The 9,261-nt window shown below is 34.0% G+C and overlaps 1 protein-coding gene across 8 annotated transcripts in view; it reads right to left on the bottom strand.

Annotated features, from left to right (window-relative positions):
• Window positions 1–9,261, bottom strand: part of LOC106474425 (ELAV-like protein 4) — a 52,565-nt gene that overhangs the window by 33,559 nt on the left and 9,745 nt on the right. Inside the window, exon 2 of one of the 8 annotated variants that reach the window (XM_022379655.1) lies at window positions 6,389–6,518. The exons of the other annotated variants lie outside the window; for them this stretch is intronic. The gene's annotated coding sequence lies outside the window, so the exon portion shown is untranslated. The remainder of the gene's footprint in view (window positions 1–6,388; window positions 6,519–9,261) is intronic. 8 annotated transcript variants of the gene reach the window in all.

Here is a 9,261-nt window from a genome sequence, read left to right on the forward strand (position 1 = left end):
TAAAAAGGAATAAAAGGTCTCATAGATCAATTTACTCTAATCCCGCCTAAAATAATTTAATGTGCCGCGGCTATTGAGGGTTCCCTCTTGTTTTCTTATATATTCACTAAGCTTTTCTGTGTTTGATAGATTACCCTTATGCAGAAGATTGAGAGACCTAATGGAAGTGGTTTACATTTTAACCACTAATGTATCTTTTGAAAAAAAAAGATAAAAAGTTGTTAGCACATTAAAAACTCGTCAAGGGAACTTATCCACAAAAGTTTCCGTGAAAAAGTTACACCTACAGGATTTTAATGAGTAAACCTAAAGCGGTTATATTTCGCCCAAAAGGTACTACCCCCTAAGATTGTTGCGTAAATCTGAAATGTTCCACTTATACTCAACGAATTTTAAGTAGGATAGTAACAATCATTGATGTCCCCTGGTGGTCAGCGGTAAGTTTACAAACTTATGACGTTACAATCCGGGATTCTTCGATTCCCCAAGGTGGACACAGAAGATAACCCATTATGGTTTTGCTCTTAAACAAACAAACAATCATTGACTAAACTTCTGAACATTGTTCGAGCATTTTTGTTTACAAACAGCCATTATGTTTATCATTACACGACGAAATAGAGGGTGGAAAAACAAAACAAAAAAACTTGGCATTTTTGCACTAACAGTATCCGCAAGAGTATTTTTGTGCATTTGGCAGTTTAAGTATTTATAAACGTGTTATTTCGTGGCGAATTAATCTTTCTGATGAAATTCCGAAAAACATGAATGACGTTTTATGGATCTACAGCATAATGACAGGATGTAACGAGGGATGAAGAGGAATATAAAGTATATTATTTTCTTCAACTTATTTTTCTATAGACGATTCAAGTTTCTTAAAGGTACTTTAAACATACTCTTTTTGATCCCATAACGTGAAAAGTTATTTTATTCAATAGTTTGATACGGAAAAATTGTTTGAGTAAAAGTCTAATTTTTAGCCGCGGCACAACGGCTCATAGAACGACTCTGAGATTTTTTTTTTTTCAAGTACAAACTTTTAGCTCGTAGCTCCTTCATTTCCTGACCGATTCGAGATTTAATTACAGTTTTGGACTCGGGAGTTCAAACCCTTTCGATTGATGTATTTGATCACGCCCAAGGTCTCGTAAGTTAATTTACTCTAATCCTGCCTAAAAGAATTTCAATTTGAGGGTAGGCTGGTAGGGATCCCGATGAGTAAAAAAATTGAACCAGGTATACGCGCGCCCCACGCTTTGTGTTGGTGGCGCACAAAAATATAGCTAATAAAAAGGAAAAATAGGTCTCATAGGCAGGATTAGAGTAAATTAACCTAAAATAATTTCAAGTGCCGCGGTTATTGAGGATTTCCTCTTGTTTTCTCAGAGAAGTTCACAAGGATGACACTATCCTCATGCGATCTCACCGATTGTAAGCTGGGACTACATATTAAACGAAGTGTTTACACCCGAGCAGCAATGTTTCAAAAACAACAACCCATTATATCATTGTAATGTGTTTTTAAAATGTTTAAAATTCAATATCAAGAGTTTTCGATTTGAATAGTTTAAACTTAATTATTAAAAACTTAAGAACGAGTTGTTGTCTTCTACCGATGGCAAAAACACCATCACAAATAGTGGAAGAAATACTATAAGGATATAGCAAGACTTCTAATTGAAGACAATAAAAATTAAAGACTAAGAAATCGAGCCCGAAATTTGCAGAACCTGTTTACCACTACTGAAAATAACGTACATCAGCTGATGTAATCGACTCTTTCTCTATCACAGGATACACTATATAATTTTTAGTTAAGCCTGCGAGTTTTGACTTTTGTACCACCATGAAAAAGAGTATTTCTTTTCAAAAAATTTCCAGAGTTTACCTGTTTCAGATAAGTAATGAATATTAAAATATTGTTTTTAGTTGCTGTCTTGTATCTAAGAATACGCAGGTTAGTCCGGTAAATAGCACTCTCACTTTCTGTTCCAAATGTCTCGGATTCTAATCTCCAGTATCTTGTTATTCTCGTTCAAACACGCGAGAAATAAACTTTAAGGTTCTTTGTTATTTTATCTTCCTTTTTGGATCCACAGACATTTGAAAAAGTAGCATCACATCTCGCACCTTGGACCCTTCGATCCGAGACGCTACTACTTGGCTAAACTCGCTTTCTTAAGATGTTACTAATACATTTCTACGTTTAAATCTACTTCAAGAACAAATAATTAAGTACTTGTGTGTTCAGAGAAACTGAAAGCTACGACTATGTAAAAAATAATAATAACCACTTTTCAAATCACCAAGCCTACAAATAGTAATTGTAGTACAATATCAAGATATATTTCGACAGTATAGTACATTATTCTATCAGCTTTTATCCTACATTCAAACAAAACATTCATTTATTATAGAAATTAGTTAAATGAGAGTTAGGGAAACCAATACGTGAATGATACTTGTTGGAATGCTCCTAGCCTAGCTTTTTAAAACTTACGAGTTGTATTCTGAATACAGTAAGGTTTTGTCGTAGTTTCATTGCCAATTAAAGTTTCAAATCTATAACATCAACTTTCCTTTCATATTATTCAAAATACTTTAGAATTAGATTTTTTCTTTCACGCACCTTTCTTTCTTTTATAGTTTTAAAATATTTGTAGACTTTCTCCTTAGAGTTGTTTGGTCTAGTAGTTTAGTGGTAATTATGTATTTAAAGTTCTGACTCTTCTAAAAACTATACTTTATAGAAAATCGTAATCCAAGAATATTCTCATTTATAGAAGTTTCATTTTGTTCTTGTATCAAACTCAAGGTATTTTATTTTTGAAACGCATAGAATTAGTTATTCAATGAAAATAGCTCCCTCTATCACGTATTGGATATCAAGAACGCACAAAATGAATCGAAATGTAGGATGATCTTTCATTCAAAATCATCCGATTATTAGGCTTGAGTTTGATTCAAGCTTTAGCATCCTATTTTTTTAATATCGTAACGATTTACTTAGACTTTACTCAACTTCTGAATAACTTTTTTCCTATTATTATTTTGGTTTTTAAAGGCATCAAGCCTGGTTCTTTTACTAATTATTACGTTAAGTCTCTTTGGTTCGGCCACATACTTAAAGTAACGTAGGTTCTCGTTTCTGAACGTTACTTGCAACTTATCCTAACCAACTACAAAGTTTGAACAACTAAGTGTTTATTAAAATTTCACATTTAAATGGTCGCAGTGTCAATATAAACGTCAAATTAACCGTGTCAGTGCTGTTAAAAAATGCAACATCCAGCTGGTTACTAAATTCGATTATTTATGAAATTATTAAAAATACACATTACTTTTTAACTAATCTTAATTCACGTACATTTCTATAGAATATTGATAGGTGTAGGTAAGAGGAACTCAGATTTCTTTTTTTACATCTAATTCTGTAAAATAAACTGAAATTTACTAGTACACATATTAAGTCTGGACTTTATGAAAAGAAAAAAATTAGCAAGATTCTGAACAAAATATTGTGCATCAAAACATTTGTCCTAGATCTTCTCTTCTTGTTTCACACAAGGATGGTTATTTTTCCTAGCCTCTGGAACAACAACAACCTTGTTCTGCTTAACCAGCCAACTGGAAAACAAGTTTATGGGGGTTTTGAGTCCTTTTTTTACTCGCTATATAGTAAGAATGTTATTTTATTTTTATACGAGGTCTAAATGTATTGCTTTGATTAACTGACCCAAGCTGTGCTGATTAGCCTTGAATAGGCGAAAATGCAGTTCACAAAAATAATATGGCGAATCAGAGAATGAATTAGGCGTCTACGTCACAGATTATATTTTCAATTTCACTTTTGGTGAAAATAAAAGAATATAATTATTAAACCCTTCCTTACTAACAGAATATAATGGACATTTGGTTTTTGGCTGCGTGATATCAGGCCATGTTTGTATCATAGACTATATCACCTACAGATCTTAGTTGATATTAGATACAAAAACTTCAAAGTATTCTATACATTCATTGGTAATAGAAAATACATTACAAATTACATGTAAAAATGGCCTTAGATGCGTAGCCTTTAGATTTCTTGCTAATCTACAACATCTATGCCATTATATTAGTCAGTCATACTTTGAGAATCCACACATGAGTGTAAGACTACCTGCCCAATTGACAATTTGAGTAATAGAGCTGTTTGTACTAAGGTCAATCTGATTATTTCTGATATTTTGGACTAATTATAAAAAGTGTAGTCTTTAAAGGGAAGAAAAGAAAATTCCAGAAAATTATAGCAGGAGTGAAAAATTATGTAATACATCTAATGTTTAGCTGCCTGAACAAAGGATAAAAAGGAGGTTATATCAATTTAGTCTGCTCTTAGATTTTGAAGCTAAATGTCCCTTGGAACCACAGGCCAATCCAAAAAGGTAATTTTGTTTCTAATAGTTTGGATCGCAGTCAGAATGAACTTGATACGGACATCTCTGTCATCCCAAATGTCAATTACTTTTTGGGGGGGTCGGCCTTTAGTTTAAAAACCCGAAACCTACTATACTGTAGGTCGACTTAACAGGACAATCAACGTATTCCCATCATACAGAACCTCACAAAGCAGAGTTTAGCACTTTGTGCTGTGAATAGGATTCGATTTCTTGGAAGATAAAGAGAGAACATATTTGACGAAGGTGTACTTACCACTAGCCAGAACAAAACAACACTGTCAAACAGACAGGTTGATACCCTAACCAGGACGTGGTCGACCACTGGTTTACGTGCAGTTTCATCCAAGTAAAGAAGCGAACCAGTAATGACAGAGACAGCCAGTGAGATAGTGTCTTCATTGATATACTAATACATGGAACCGAGATTGAACTCCACATCCAGTCAAATACCAGTGCTGCAGCTAACAGTAAAGAATGTGTTTGTTACTGTTGGTTTCATTAATTTGCTCTTACCAGTGAGCCAAACCTAAAAAGCTGCTCACTACCTTACAAGTGGGGTGGCAAGTTGAAGCAGATAATCCCACTGTTCTTTATATGTACAGTGTAGGACCTAATTTAGTCCATAAGAAAACTTCAACTAGTGGTTGCACAAGACGCTTGATTCGCTGAATAGGCAACAATGTTTCCTGCTAATAATGAAATCCAGGTTTGTTTCATTGATTCCATCATGGCAAAACTAAGAAACATTATGATCCAATAGTAAATTAAGCCACTCATGAGTCTAAGTTCAAGGCTCACCAGTTCAGACCCAACAAAATATTTGGCTATTAATACAGATAAGTTAAGTCACTTACATAAGAAGGCATACCCTAGTATGGCTGCAGTGGACTTCAAGGACATTCTTGTGAACTACTTTAAAAAGAATTATCCAGGTGAGAGCATAAGGCATTACACGGTGTCATGAATATTGTAATGTCAAAAGGTTCAAGATGGTCACCAGAACTATTACTGTACTGGCTTGCTGCAAACAACTTTGACCATAACATTCATAGCAGTGAGGGTTCAAAATAGAACAAAAGTGTTACCATGCAAAAGTGGCCAACTTTACCAGGCTGGGATCAACTTAGTAGACAGAGATACATAAAGCACATTATTCCTATTAGAAAATGCTATTGTTTTAAGAGCATTGGACCAGTGCTTCAACCAAGAAACACTTGATTCTCTGCTTAGACTGTGAACTTGCTTAACACTGAAAGGTAAACAGCATTAACATTTCTCATAAAGTAAGAGTATTCAGGAGAAAGAAGGACATAAACAGGTGATGAAAGCTACAACTTCTGCAAGGATAAACTAGCATCTCCCAGCTTGGGTTCGCCAACAACATAGGCAGGCACAGTAATCAGTCTTCTCATAATTGTGGTGGTCAGCTTGACATTACTTGTCACCTGGTAGTGCATGAGCATAGGTGCAAGGTGGAGCTCCTAGTATATACAAGGGCTCTGCTTCATTTCAAGGAGACCACTCTAGCCACTAAATACTGAATTCGTTCTTGTCAGTGGATAATCGTGTGAGCAGAGAGGATAAACTATATTACTTTTTATTAGTGCTTTCTCTAAAAGCAAAACCTTTCATTTCCAATCTTTGCTTGAACGTTAACATTTTAGGAATAGGTTTGCTGTAAAGTTATATGCTAAAATAGTTATATAGGTCAGGTGAATGAACATCTAAAACCTTTACATTTCATTCTTATTTTTGAAAACTGTATGAAGAACTTGTCTAGATAAAGCACCAAACAATACTCCATTTACCTTTCTTGTCATTCTACAATACGTACATGGTCATTGTTCTGGCCTCAGAGGTCAGCAAATTACAATGTTGCCAATTCTTCCTGAGATCAGCATAGGTGTTATATTTATCGTGAGTGTATAGTAAATTAGAATTACCTCAATAAAAATGGTGCAGCGTTGTGGCAACTAGCTTATGAGAATTAGTCCACGAGTATGAACTGAGTAGCTTTTATTTTAGCTGCCCTCCAGGAAATTTAGGATGATGTCCAATCTGGTTGCTAGGAATCTGTGAATAAGAAAAGTACTATTTGATATTGGTGAATGGATCTGCCAGTCATGAAGTACATTATGCTTCTTAGAATATAAAGATTTTAACACCAAGGACAAGTTACTTTTATGCTGTGCTGAGACGTGAGCTCCTCTAACAGGTTAAGATGATGTGCTGATCCAATTTTTTCTACTGCTTAATCTCTTCTATTTAACTTACTAAAACTCCAAATGAGATGTCCTGTGCCCATGCATATGAATAAGTTGCAAATAGTATCAATATCTATCAATGTTGCTGGCATTAGAGTAACCACTGGTTGAAGCACTGGTCCAATGCTCTTAGAAATATAGCATTGTTCTAATAGGAATAATATGCTCTATGTATCTCTGTCTACTTTGTTGATCCCAGCCTGGTAAAGTTGGCCACCTTTGCATGGTAACACTCTTGTTCTATTTTGAGCCCTTACAGCTAAGAGTGAAAAAATAACATTGTCTTATTTGAGATATGGCTTAGTAGTTTAGTCAATGCTGCAAGGTCTAGGTATACCTTTGGAAGAACCACTATTTAAGAAAACCTAGAAGGCAGTTTTTAACTTTACAGTCTGAAAAACACTTCCAGTCTAGTAGAAAGAACAGGAAGAAAACACACCACAAAGTTACCAATATCACTGAAAACTAAATTCGCAAGAGAAGTGGACTGCCCCCTGTCACCTGCTAGCGTCATCACTTCTAAGGCCAGGCTGCCGAAAGGAAAGAAAGTCTGGACATCTCTACTATTAGAAGATTAATGCCAGAAGAAATGGGGACAAGAGAGGCAATCAAGAGAAGACCTGTATGAAAGAAGAATTGGTCCAGATTTGGAAAAATCTCCAGAAGGCAAACATCACAAGAGGAATTCTGATCCACTACAGCTCTGGAGGACCTGTTATTTAACATCAAATGACAGCAGGTGTTGACATACATATTTATAAGTACATGATGCAAAAATATCAAAAATAAAGTTGTGTATTTTCATGTATGTACTTTGATATAAAAGTTCGTTATTTCCCCAATTTGGGTTCATCTTTAATGAACTAGATAATTAGTTCATGACTATTAAGGATATGTCTATTTTAAAAGTTTAGTATTAAGGATTTGAGTGAAGAAATTGTTTAACAATTTCCTAATACTTTACAGCATGGTGCAAACGTCGTACAAGCCTATGATATTTCAAAATTCTGTTCGTATTATTTTATAACTTATGTTTTTGTTTCATTATCTCTTGTTGCGATACTTGATTAGGATATAATTAACCTTGCAATGGTTGGGAAACAATTGACCTTACAAGCGTGTTGAAATAATCTTGTCTTGATGAGATTCTATGCACTCATTATCATGGGGGTGGGAAGACAAATATTGTACTTGTCACATGTCCAAATAACATAGAAGATTTGAAGAAAAGAACCACACGAACCTGGACAACTTTATCACCACAGATACTACAAAACGTGAGCTACATTTTGAGTGAAAAAATAACATATTTGAACAGCTGTAATAAGAGAAGTTAGAAAATCCCAGAGATTAGTGTATTTTGCATCATTCCACATTTAGGGCACTGTTAAATTACATTTCAGAGAATATGGTACTTTAAAGATTAGAAGTAAAAAAAAACATTTTCAAAATAGGAAGTAAATGTACGGGCGGATATTAAAAATCCTGTAAAAACAATGTAAACAAGATAGTAAGAATGGGATTTGCATCATCCCTACATAATAGCACAAGCACACAGTGTAGTACAATGTTAATAAAAATCCTGTAAAAACAATGTAAACAAGATAGTAAGAATGGGATTTGCATCATCCCTACATAATAGCACAAGCACACAGTCAAGTACAATGTTAATAAAAATCCTGTAAAAACAATGTAAACAAGATAGTAAGAATGGGATTTGCATCATCCCTACATAATAGCACAAGCACACAGTGTAGTACAATGTTAATAAAAATCCTGTAAAAACAATGTAAACAAGATAGTACGAATGGGATTTGCATCATCCCTACATAATAGCACAAGCACACAGTGTAGTACAATGTTAATAATACACAAAAATAGGATAACTTAAACTTAGTTGTGATTGAATAGTTATCTATATATTGCTATATGTTAATTCTTGCTTGTGCTATTATGTAGAGATGATGCAAATGCCATCCCTACTATCTTGTTTACGTTGTTTTTGAAGGATTCATATGAGCCATCCCTTCATTTACTTCCTTATTTTGAAAAGTTTTTTTCTTTACTTGTTTGCTTGTTTTTTAATGCAGTGTTTCAATACACATAGGAAGGTTGTATTTATAACCAAGTTCTAAATACAATGAGGTTCCAACTCTAATATTTATTGTTTATCTATTAGTGGGTGGTAATTTCTGTTTTACCCTGTACTTAAGTTTTTGAAGGAACATCAAATTTCTGTCAGAAAGCTAACTTCAAGGGGTAATGATAACGTCGTTTATACTATAATTGTGATTTTTTGAAATTACTACTAGTTATTAATAATACTTATAAGAGTGGATACTCCGTTTGAAACTGTCACCTCAGTGAAATTGGTTGACACATTTGTTTAGGTTTTTGAGCTATCGTGTAATAAAAATGAAGCAAAAGAAAGAAGAACAAGAAATTCAAATTTTTTGCTATGATACTTACAGACATTCCTAGAACTTGTGACTCAGTCATTATATACAAATATTATTATAAAAGGACACACTGTACAGTACTGTAAAGTTCTG

The sequence above is a fragment of the Limulus polyphemus genome, unplaced genomic scaffold, assembly GCF_000517525.1.
Source record: "Limulus polyphemus unplaced genomic scaffold, Limulus_polyphemus-2.1.2 Scaffold138, whole genome shotgun sequence".
Classification (NCBI taxonomy): domain Eukaryota; kingdom Metazoa; phylum Arthropoda; class Merostomata; order Xiphosura; family Limulidae; genus Limulus; species Limulus polyphemus.